Source organism: Aphelocoma coerulescens, chromosome 2, assembly GCF_041296385.1.
Source record: "Aphelocoma coerulescens isolate FSJ_1873_10779 chromosome 2, UR_Acoe_1.0, whole genome shotgun sequence".
Classification (NCBI taxonomy): Eukaryota; Metazoa; Chordata; class Aves; order Passeriformes; family Corvidae; genus Aphelocoma; species Aphelocoma coerulescens.
In genome coordinates, this window is record NC_091015.1 from 129,122,620 (window position 1) to 129,131,982 (window position 9,363).

At 39.3% G+C, this 9,363-nt stretch overlaps 1 long non-coding RNA gene across 4 annotated transcripts in view; it reads left to right on the forward strand.

Moving 5' to 3' along the window:
• Positions 1–9,057, forward strand: part of LOC138105128 (uncharacterized) — a 42,849-nt gene extending 33,792 nt beyond the window's left edge. For 3 of the 4 annotated variants that reach the window (XR_011148393.1, XR_011148392.1, XR_011148391.1), the window contains one exon: positions 5,302–9,057. This is a non-coding gene — a long non-coding RNA (uncharacterized lncRNA). Of the gene's footprint in view, positions 1–150; positions 252–5,301 lie in introns of all 4 variants that reach the window. The other variant, XR_011148394.1, reaches the window with a different exon arrangement.
• Positions 9,058–9,363: the final 306 nt, after the last annotated feature.

Here is a 9,363-nt window from a genome sequence, read left to right on the forward strand (position 1 = left end):
GGCAAGCTCTTCTGGTGCCTCACTACCCTCACAGTAAAGAATTTCTTCCTAATATCTATCTAAACTTACCCTCTTTGAGTTTTCTTATTTATCTTTATTTATCTTAGCCCTATTTGCCTGTGTAAAAAGTCCCTCTTTCCTCTTTTATAGGTCTTATTTAGGTACTGGAAGGCTGTTACAAACTGTCCCCAGCACCATCTCTTCTCCAGGCTGAACAGCCCTAGCACTCTCAGCCTGTCCTCACAGAAGAGGTATTTCAGCCCTCAGTTTATCTTCATGGCCCTCCTCTGGACCCACTCCAACAGGGCTTCCAATCTGCTGCCCTTGTCACTTGTGCTGAGTGACTTCTGCCGCCTTTCTTCACTCTTGCAGGAACAGGTTCCTTACAACTGCCAATTGTCCTCATAACCCCACTGCTGACTTCAAGCAGCACAACAACAAAAATGTGCTTGAGCAACTAGAAACTGTATTTGCCTGCAGTTTGTTCCTGGCTGCTACGTGATGGGGAACTAAAATTGCTTATAATTAAGACCCCACCATTTACTTATAATTAGGACCCCCAGCATCTTGATTGTAAGATTTATCAAGATTTAAATATTGGTAATATAGTCTTTGTTTATCAGCTTTTGTCTGCTCAGATTCTGAACACCACATAAACATTTATTTACTTTTAAATACGTTCTCAAAACAGCAAGTTTGTGAGCATGGGCTTCAGGCAAAGTATTGTTCTAATACTGCCTTAGAAACAATTTCTTCTTTCCTGCCTTTGCATTATAAATCATGCTACATCTTTGCAATTATCATTACTTCTTTGATTTTATAAAATTAAAGTGAATTTGTTGTTTCTCCAAGGCATTTTGTCATTATGTTCTGTAAAGTGTATAGAGCAGATGTTTTCCTCTATCTGTGTGACCTTATCCTTGCATTTGACTTCTGCTTGTTGTCATAGATTTTAATTGCAGATCCTTCTCCCAGCAAACATCAATAAATCTTCAAAGGAATGTAACTATAGCTCTAAATTGTGATGCATGGGTGTGTGTTTAAGACCTCAGGTTAGCCACTAGCTCAGGATAGTAGGTGATTCAGGAGAGGAAGTCACTGACAGAGCAGCAAGGTTATTTTGAGCAAGTTTCCTTGCTTGGGCTGTTCCTTTGGTTTGGAAGACACAATATTATGCAGTAATTTAGGCTTGATTTCATAAATAACAGCCTTGGCTTCCAGTCTGATTCAGTCTTCCTTTGCCTCACATTTTCCGGGCATTTCCTGCCAAGCTACATTTTTTCTTCCTTAGCAGATTGCTCTCTGCTATCTCCTGGTTTCTCTTACACCAAGTCCCTTTAGGCACCATATCACATCTTTTGAGCTGTACTTTCCTGTGAGCTGTGGAGGAGCTGAATGGAAACTGCAGTTCGAGGAACTGGTAATTTGGCAGGACCTTGCTCATGCCATAAATCAAACTGACAGTAAATCACTAACTATTATTTGGTATGGCTAGAACTGAAATGAATACTCTATTTGGAAGTGTCCTTTTTTCTTTCCATCCTGAGAAGCCACGTGTTTCTATTTTCTGTCCAAATATGAGGACGAGCAATATTATTCCTGGGTATAGGAAATTAAAACATCTCTTCATCTGTGTTATAAATATTATTTACTTAAGCTAATGTTTTCATAATGCTTTTTTGTTGTTTCACAATCTGCTAGCTACCTAGAGAGGTGTTTCAGTTAGTTCATTCTAGTATATTAATCCTTCAAAAAGAGAAAAATTGGAAGAGGGGAAGTGATTATCTTATTAACAATGTAACACTGGCACCTAGCTTTTTGGTTTTTTTGTAAGACAGACTACAAAGCTGCCTGTGGTTTGATGATGATATATAAAAATTGTGTTTATGGATGTATTACTTCTATGTACCTCTAATAATGAGATGCTCTAAAGCTCACATGCAGAATTGGGTAGCTCTTAAAATACATGAAAAAATAAAACTAGACCAAAAACTTTGGGCCAAGCTTCTACATCTTGAAGGTGAAGTAGGAATGACTTAACGCTTCCTGGATTACGAAGCCCTGTTGGGTATGCAAATAGAGTGTGTCCATCTGTGAGAGCTAGGAAAGGAGGAAAAAGTCCAAGGTTCCTGAGACTGAGACAGAGTCAGTTTTCAAGCCTGCTGGCTTCCTGATGCTGTGGGTTAGATCTGGGAGTCTGAGCCAACTGACGTTGAAACTTGACCCTGGAAAATGAAAAGAACAAAATGCTGTTGAGCTGCAAATCCAGGTTTGCTGTGCTGCTGAGATGTCTCTCTCTTATCAATCTTGGACCTCAGGGAAGCTGTGTATCCAAAGAACTGTCTGGGTCGGTGGCAGCAGCAGTCTGGGTATCCAGGTCAGGAAATGAAGTAATTTCACATATTAAAGCTCTCTGAGAACCCTGGTAGCCTGCAATGGCACATCCTAAGGGATTGCCCAGAATCACCACATTTCACCAATCAAATAGCACATTAGATCAGCAGAGACCTCTGGCTTGGCTCTGGCTGATAATGCCAAACAGAAAGAGGGTTGTACAGCAGGACTTGGTTCCAAGATTGGGAAATGTTCAAAACCACATTCGGATTGTCACGAGCATGGTGTAGAAATGTGTTGTCTTCATGGCTGGTTGTGTGAATATTATTTTTGGTAGCAGGTATTTATCATTTATGGCATTGTGGAACTTTAAGCGTGCAATGCTGCCAAGTGATAAAGTGGCAGTGTTATCAGTTTGTGTTAGCTCAGCACTTAGAAAGTCAAGATCTTAACAACACTGGTGCAATGTGTTCAAGTACTCATTTGTCCCACAAACTCTGTCAAGACACCCCTCTCTCACATCCCTGTGAGAAATGATGAAGATTTGAGTTGCACAGGTATTTGGGATATGGAGAAGTGAATATTCAGGTGCTACAAATTGAATGTTGCTCCTTGTGCTCAGGAGACAATTTGAATCCACACACAAAAGCTGTATTAAAAAGAGACAGGAGAAATATTAGACTTTGCAAGGAAAGACTTACAGGCTATCCGAGATCAGGTTTTTGGCATCAGTTTAATTTCAAAGGTTGTCTTTAGTTCTATTCCAGAAACATACTTGGTAAAGTCAATTCTGTATTTCCAGCCAAGCCCAGTGGAGTCACTGGAGAATTTCTTAAGATTTCTCTTCACTCTGTGAAAAATAAATGAGTTCTGTTTGCAAAGATTGCATATACCTCAAAGTCCCTGCTGTAGTATATTAATAAATAACTATTTTTACACAGAAAGCTCTCACATAAATTGGGCTTTTGTGAGAAAACCTTCAAGATTTGTTCATTACTGGCTTTGTATTATCCAAAATCTGGCTTTATTTGTTCCTGTTGCACAGAAATGGCAAAATGCTTGAGAGCATTGAGTCTAAGCTATCATTTCATTGAGCTGTTTCACTGGGCTAAGATTCTGTGTGATGCTCCCCAGTCTACAGCAAAGCCCCTGGGGTTTACTGGTGCAACATAGACTTTTCCCAGTTAACCAGTCTGCCCGTGGCAGCTGTCTTTGCTAGTAGTACCAGACCATGTGCTGGATTACCTGTGGTGTCACCCTTGTGTTAGCAAGGGGAAGGTTTAACTGAAGTTTCTTCTGTGCACCCCTGTATTATGAGATATGAGTCAAACTTTAGGTGTTCTCTAGTTTTTCAGAGAAACGCATTTTCTGTCTCTACTAGTCATATTTATTTTTGCCTTTCTGAGCCCCAGGGTCTGTAAAGTTGGCCCAGCTTCTTTATGCAAATGTAATAAAAACATTCAAAAAATATCCCCTGAAACACAAATCACTAGGTTGCATCAGAATGGATTCTTGTACTCAAACACAATTCTCACTTAAATATAGAGACTTGGACAAACATTTACTCTGTAATAAGTTTTCTTTTTTAAAAAAGGGAATCAAATTAGTTCTTTGAAGAATACCTGAATATAGACTTAACCAAGAGCCCAGAATGGTTTTAGGAGAAGAGACATCCCCTGGTTTTGAAAAATAAAATAAATTTATAGCTGTCTAAAATACACAATGAAATATTTTGGTGTCCTTGGAAAATATGTAGCACACACTTGGGGTTTTTTGGAGTGAGAGAATAAAATATTCACTTTTAGCTAACTTGAGAAAAGTCAAGCCCTTAATCCTTGTTTCCTGCTGGCAGTTCTTTGTCATGCTGTGTTATGAACGAATGCAAAATGGTGAGTCAGATTTTGTAAATGAGGGGTGAGAAAAATGGGAATTGTATTTTTAGAAAAAGAGAAAACTGAGACATAGAGACCATTTGAAACAAACCTGCTTTCAAAAATACTGGCTGTTGAAAAAATGAAGGGAGCCCAGATTCTGCATGTCAGGCCTACAAAACTGAAAGTCTGAGAGGAAGCTTTCTTATCGTGGTGTAGATCAGCCTGGAAAAAATACTTCTTGCCTCCAGAGAGCATTAAAAGTTGTTCTCTCTCATCAACATGCATAGTTTAATTGCAGTCTGGAGCAGATGTTAAAAATTACTTCATCTGAATTAGATTGTGATCTGGGATGTTTAGCTGTCCATACTCACGGAAAAAAAAAAAAAAAAAAAAAAGTCTTATTTTGTTTTGTAATTTGAAAATGATTGGCGCAGTTGAAAGTTGTTATACACTAAGGCCATAAAGTTAGCAAAAAAGTATGGATATAAATAAAATTTCTAAAAATATACCTAAATAATTGACATAAGTACAATAAATATATGGGATAAATCAATTTTTCTATATATCAGGCTGCATTTTACAGTTAATGATTTTTGTTTATTAAATAGATTTTACTGATGTTTAGTGAACTGAGGCCTTTAGTCCCTGTTGACACATCTTTCAGAATTTTAGAGGTAGTGTATCTCACCTTCTAGTATCTTGTTTTCATTGATAGATTGGGAGAGTAAAGAAAATTGTCTTTGCCCTTTTTTGTCTGGATGTCGTGTGGTGTAGCTACAGCACTGATCTAAACTAAATAATTGAAATAACTGTTGGAAAGAAAAGCTGTTGTTGAAAAACACTGTATCACCTTAATATGTTTTGGTTTAAGGTTCTAAGCTTGGCCCTTCACCACTTTGATGCCTTCTGAAATTTTTACTGAAGATTTGGATATTTTCAATATAATTTTTCTCTAAGCATGTGCAGTCTGTCCTAGACAGCTCATGTGTAACATCAAAACTAATTTGCATTAAATCTGTGTTAAAGTCAAAAGTGAGGTTTTGTTTTGTTTGGGTTTTTTAATTGAAAACATATTTTAATTTATTTTGCCTAGGTATTGACAGCATGGAGAGCTCAAAAACTGTGATGCATATTGGAGAGAGCTGTGGAATGCTCCAGACTGATATAAGTCCAGCCCCATCCAAACCCCCCTGCTGAGCTCATCATGTCCCAAGCAAGTGCTGGACAACTTAACTGCTACCTCTTGGCACCGTCCATGCTGTCTCCTTGTCTTGGGGTGACTTTATGATGTGTATCCCCTATTGCCTGCTCTATGCCCAGACATGAATCCTGTGCCTTTCTGTGCCTTTAAAACTGGGCCCAAGAGAAAGAAGAACAAAGCCAGGTGAACTTTTCAAAGCAGTTTTGCGTTCAAGGACACAGAGATTGCTGCTGCTGCTGCTGCTGTGGAGTGGAGGCAAGCACCTTCCTGCTTTTCCCGGCTCTTGGCTCCTTTTCTGGAAAAGAGAGATGGAGAGTTAAAATCCTTTGCTTCTCCGTGACTTTGGTTTCTTCTTCTTCTCTTCTGTTCAACAACACCAGAACACAGCGGGAGACTTCACACCTAGGCCCGGAGGGTTCCCCCCACGGAAGTCCAGCTTTGGAGAGGAGAAGCCCACACTCACAAAGGACTCTGAGATCTACCCAGGTTCTCTCCACAGTGAGAGGTTTTATTATTTAGCATTATTGTTTTCCCATTGTGCATTGTGTTTGTTAAATAAATAGGGTTTTTTCCCATTTTTCACTTTCCTCTGAGGAATTTTGTCCCGAACCTGGTGGAGGAGTGGTGGCTTTAACCTGCCTTCTTTGGAGGAGATGTTCCTCTCAGAGTGTTTCCCTTAATCTGTCTCAAACCGGGACACCCCTACAAGAGCAGCTTGCCTTAAGCTGGGAAAAGCACCGATTTACATTGCTACATGTTGCTTGAGACGCTTAGCTTTGGGCTGCCTTTTTAAGTCACAGACAGATGATTTAAAACCATGAACACCTTTAAATAGCTACATAATGCCCCTAGAACTGTGTACAATCTGATTTACACTGCTTATTAAACCGACATTATTCACCACTTTTTTCCTCATATTCCTGCTTTTCAGAAATCCGTGAAGTGCACAAATCAAACTCCTAAGATTAAATTTAACTTTTGAATTTGTGCACACTCTCATACCTCTTGTTTTCACTTCTTGACCCTAAGAAGACCTTGCATACTATTTCTTAGTGAGCTTAAACAATCCTTAAAAGGATTGGGTGGTGGGAATCTTGCAAGACAAAGTGGAGAATTGCCCAGACAATCACTGCAGGAGAGGTGTGGATTGTTGCTACTGTTGGAGCCTTTGCTTCCAGTTATTTGGTTTGTGTTTATTTATGATGCATGAATTATACAACATGGGCAGGCTCTTTCAATTACTTAATAAAATACAAATATGTAAATACAGGTACCATCCCCAACACACTGCTTTCAATTCTTATCTACTGCAGCACATTTCCTGGATTTTACTCATTCCAGCTCTGCTGGTAGTAAAATATTTGATAAAGAAAACAGGAAATAATTATTCATTTCAATAATTCATGGAAAATGAACAGAAACTATTATATCTGTGACACGTGAGAGCACACATCTCAAACTGGGATATTAGTATTCAGTGCTGAGACTGTAGCCCTGGAACATATGCTTAAAACATTTCTAAGCCCCTTCGGAATGCCATTTCAATAGAAATTCAGTAATCTGTTGAAATAAGTCATAACAGAAAATTATTATATAATTGGAGCTCTTTAATTGCCGGTTATGTCCTTTGGTTGATCCCCTGAAACAATGTTATTAGTATTTAATGTAAAATTTCTGCAGTAAAAAAGGTGAATTTATGGAGTGAAAGGACAATCTTCCATTTCATGAAATATAACTGGCAGATGGAAACATGAAATAAAGTGCCTCCTGCCAGCTTTTACTATACCTGCTCGTAAACTTTCCTGTCTTGAGACACTAGAAGGAGTTTCTTTGGGACAATTAGCGTTTACTGAAGGATCTGCTCTTCCTCCACCTTCACAACAGTGCAGCTTTTTTATAATTTTTAATATATTATCCAGCACTTCAGTGAAATGGGTGGTTGAGTGGAATTGTGTAGCTCTCATTGTTAACACGAGAACATGACAAAACATGACAGAGGCTGCTGTGGAGTTTAGATCCCTTAAAGGATAATATTTTATACAGAATTTAAGACTAACAAAGGTTTACTGCTGCCTGAGTGGAGCCTGTATACCCCAGCTTGTTTGACTGACTCTTTCCCCAGAATTTTAAATCTATATTGCTGTGGTTTAACCGCAGCCAGCAACTAAGCCCCTGACACCCGCTTGCTCAGCTCCCCACCCACCCCCCAGTGCGATATGGAGGAGAATCAGAAAGAGGTTAAAGCCATGGACTGAGAAAAGAACAGCTTAATTTTTGAAATAAAGCTGGTAATAATAAAAATAATGATTTCTTGACTTAGGATAAGCACATTTAGCAACAACTTAAACCATCAGTGTGGTATCAACATCATTCTCATACTAAATCCAAAACCACAACGCTATACCAACTACTAGGAAGAAAACTACCTCTATCTCAGCTGAAACCAGGCCATGTACCCCATCACCAGGCTGAGGCCTCTTCATCTTGCTCCTATTCATGGAGCGTTGAAAGGGTGGACTGCAGTTCCTACAGAAAAGTGTGGCTGTGCTTCCAAACACAGCAGATTTCAGAGCCATGTCATTTACAGCAATTTCTTTATAATATCATGCTTTTAATATCATGCTTTTATCTTGGATTTTGCACTACTGCCTTTTCTCTCAGCACCCCAGTCATAAATTTATTGTATTGGCAGGTAGTCTAGTTCTGTGAGCAAGTGAGCTGCAGATGAATAGATACAGGTTTTCTCCTCCAAACAGGAAACCTTTTTCTCCTCCTCCACTCCATAATGCACTTCTCCAAGGACAACAGCAGGTTCCATTCAGTCCCAGATCCTAAAAGCTTTTCTCTGCAGAAAAATATTTTACAGTTTGAACATCTATTGTCTTAGAAGGATGGAAAAACAAGTCTTAAACTCCCACATTTTCACCTCTTGGAAGCACCTGCAGAGCTGAAGTGTTGGTTTCCAATGTTGTACTGCTCAGCAGCGGTTTGTAAGTGGCTGGTTGCCTCAAGAGGACCATAAGATTTCCTTTGTGCCAGGCCCAGTTACATGACTGGTTCTAGCCCCAGGAAGCCACTGCTGTACACATGTGAATGCTACTTTGAGTTCAGCTATCTGTTGCCTTTAGCAAATGGTCGCGTCCCACAGAACCAGACCGATGCCATTTTCATGACGGCCAGAGGCTCCTGTGCTGTCCCTCCTCATCAGCAAAGGTTTGTAAGAAAGGGTCACAATGTGATTTCTATGGATTTGACAATATTTCAGAGGGGGTGTTTGAATATTTAAATGTGGAAGGGTTTCAGTAATAAATACAGACTTGCAGAAAATGTAGTGGGAATGTTTTTGTAAGTTTTAACACTATTCCTTTGGTTTCTTCTGAGTGACACTGTTAAAGTGTTCATCAAGGGTTCAGTCTGAGTGTGCAATCTTTAAAAACCAGTCTTCTGCAGGTATTTTGGCTGCATATCACCTGATACATTATATAAAAGTTAGTGGAGGTTGTTTGGCTTTCATTGCTATAATATTGGAATGGCTAATACAACTTGAATATTTGTTATCATCTCATTTAAACTCAACATTCCATAGTGTCCTTATATTTTTTTTGGTAATTCAGGAGTAAAGGATATATTGTCTAATAAAATTTTTAATTTGCTGTGCTTTTGTATTAAGATATGAAATAAAGGTACAACACCATTAGTGGATGTATTTATTGAGACTATATAAAATCTATGAAAACCAACAAGGGTTTTAAAATCCCACGAAACCCCATTACACCTTTCTCACAAGACTGAGCATCAGATGTTGTGAGGTCTGCTTTACAGCACTCCCCAAAACACCTTACAGCCATCAGGGAACAGCCTCTGCCTGGCTGAAGCCTCCGTGCACTCCAGCTGCCCCCACCCAGCCCTCTGCACTCACTCGCTTTGCAAATCACTTTGCCTTTTCCACCACGG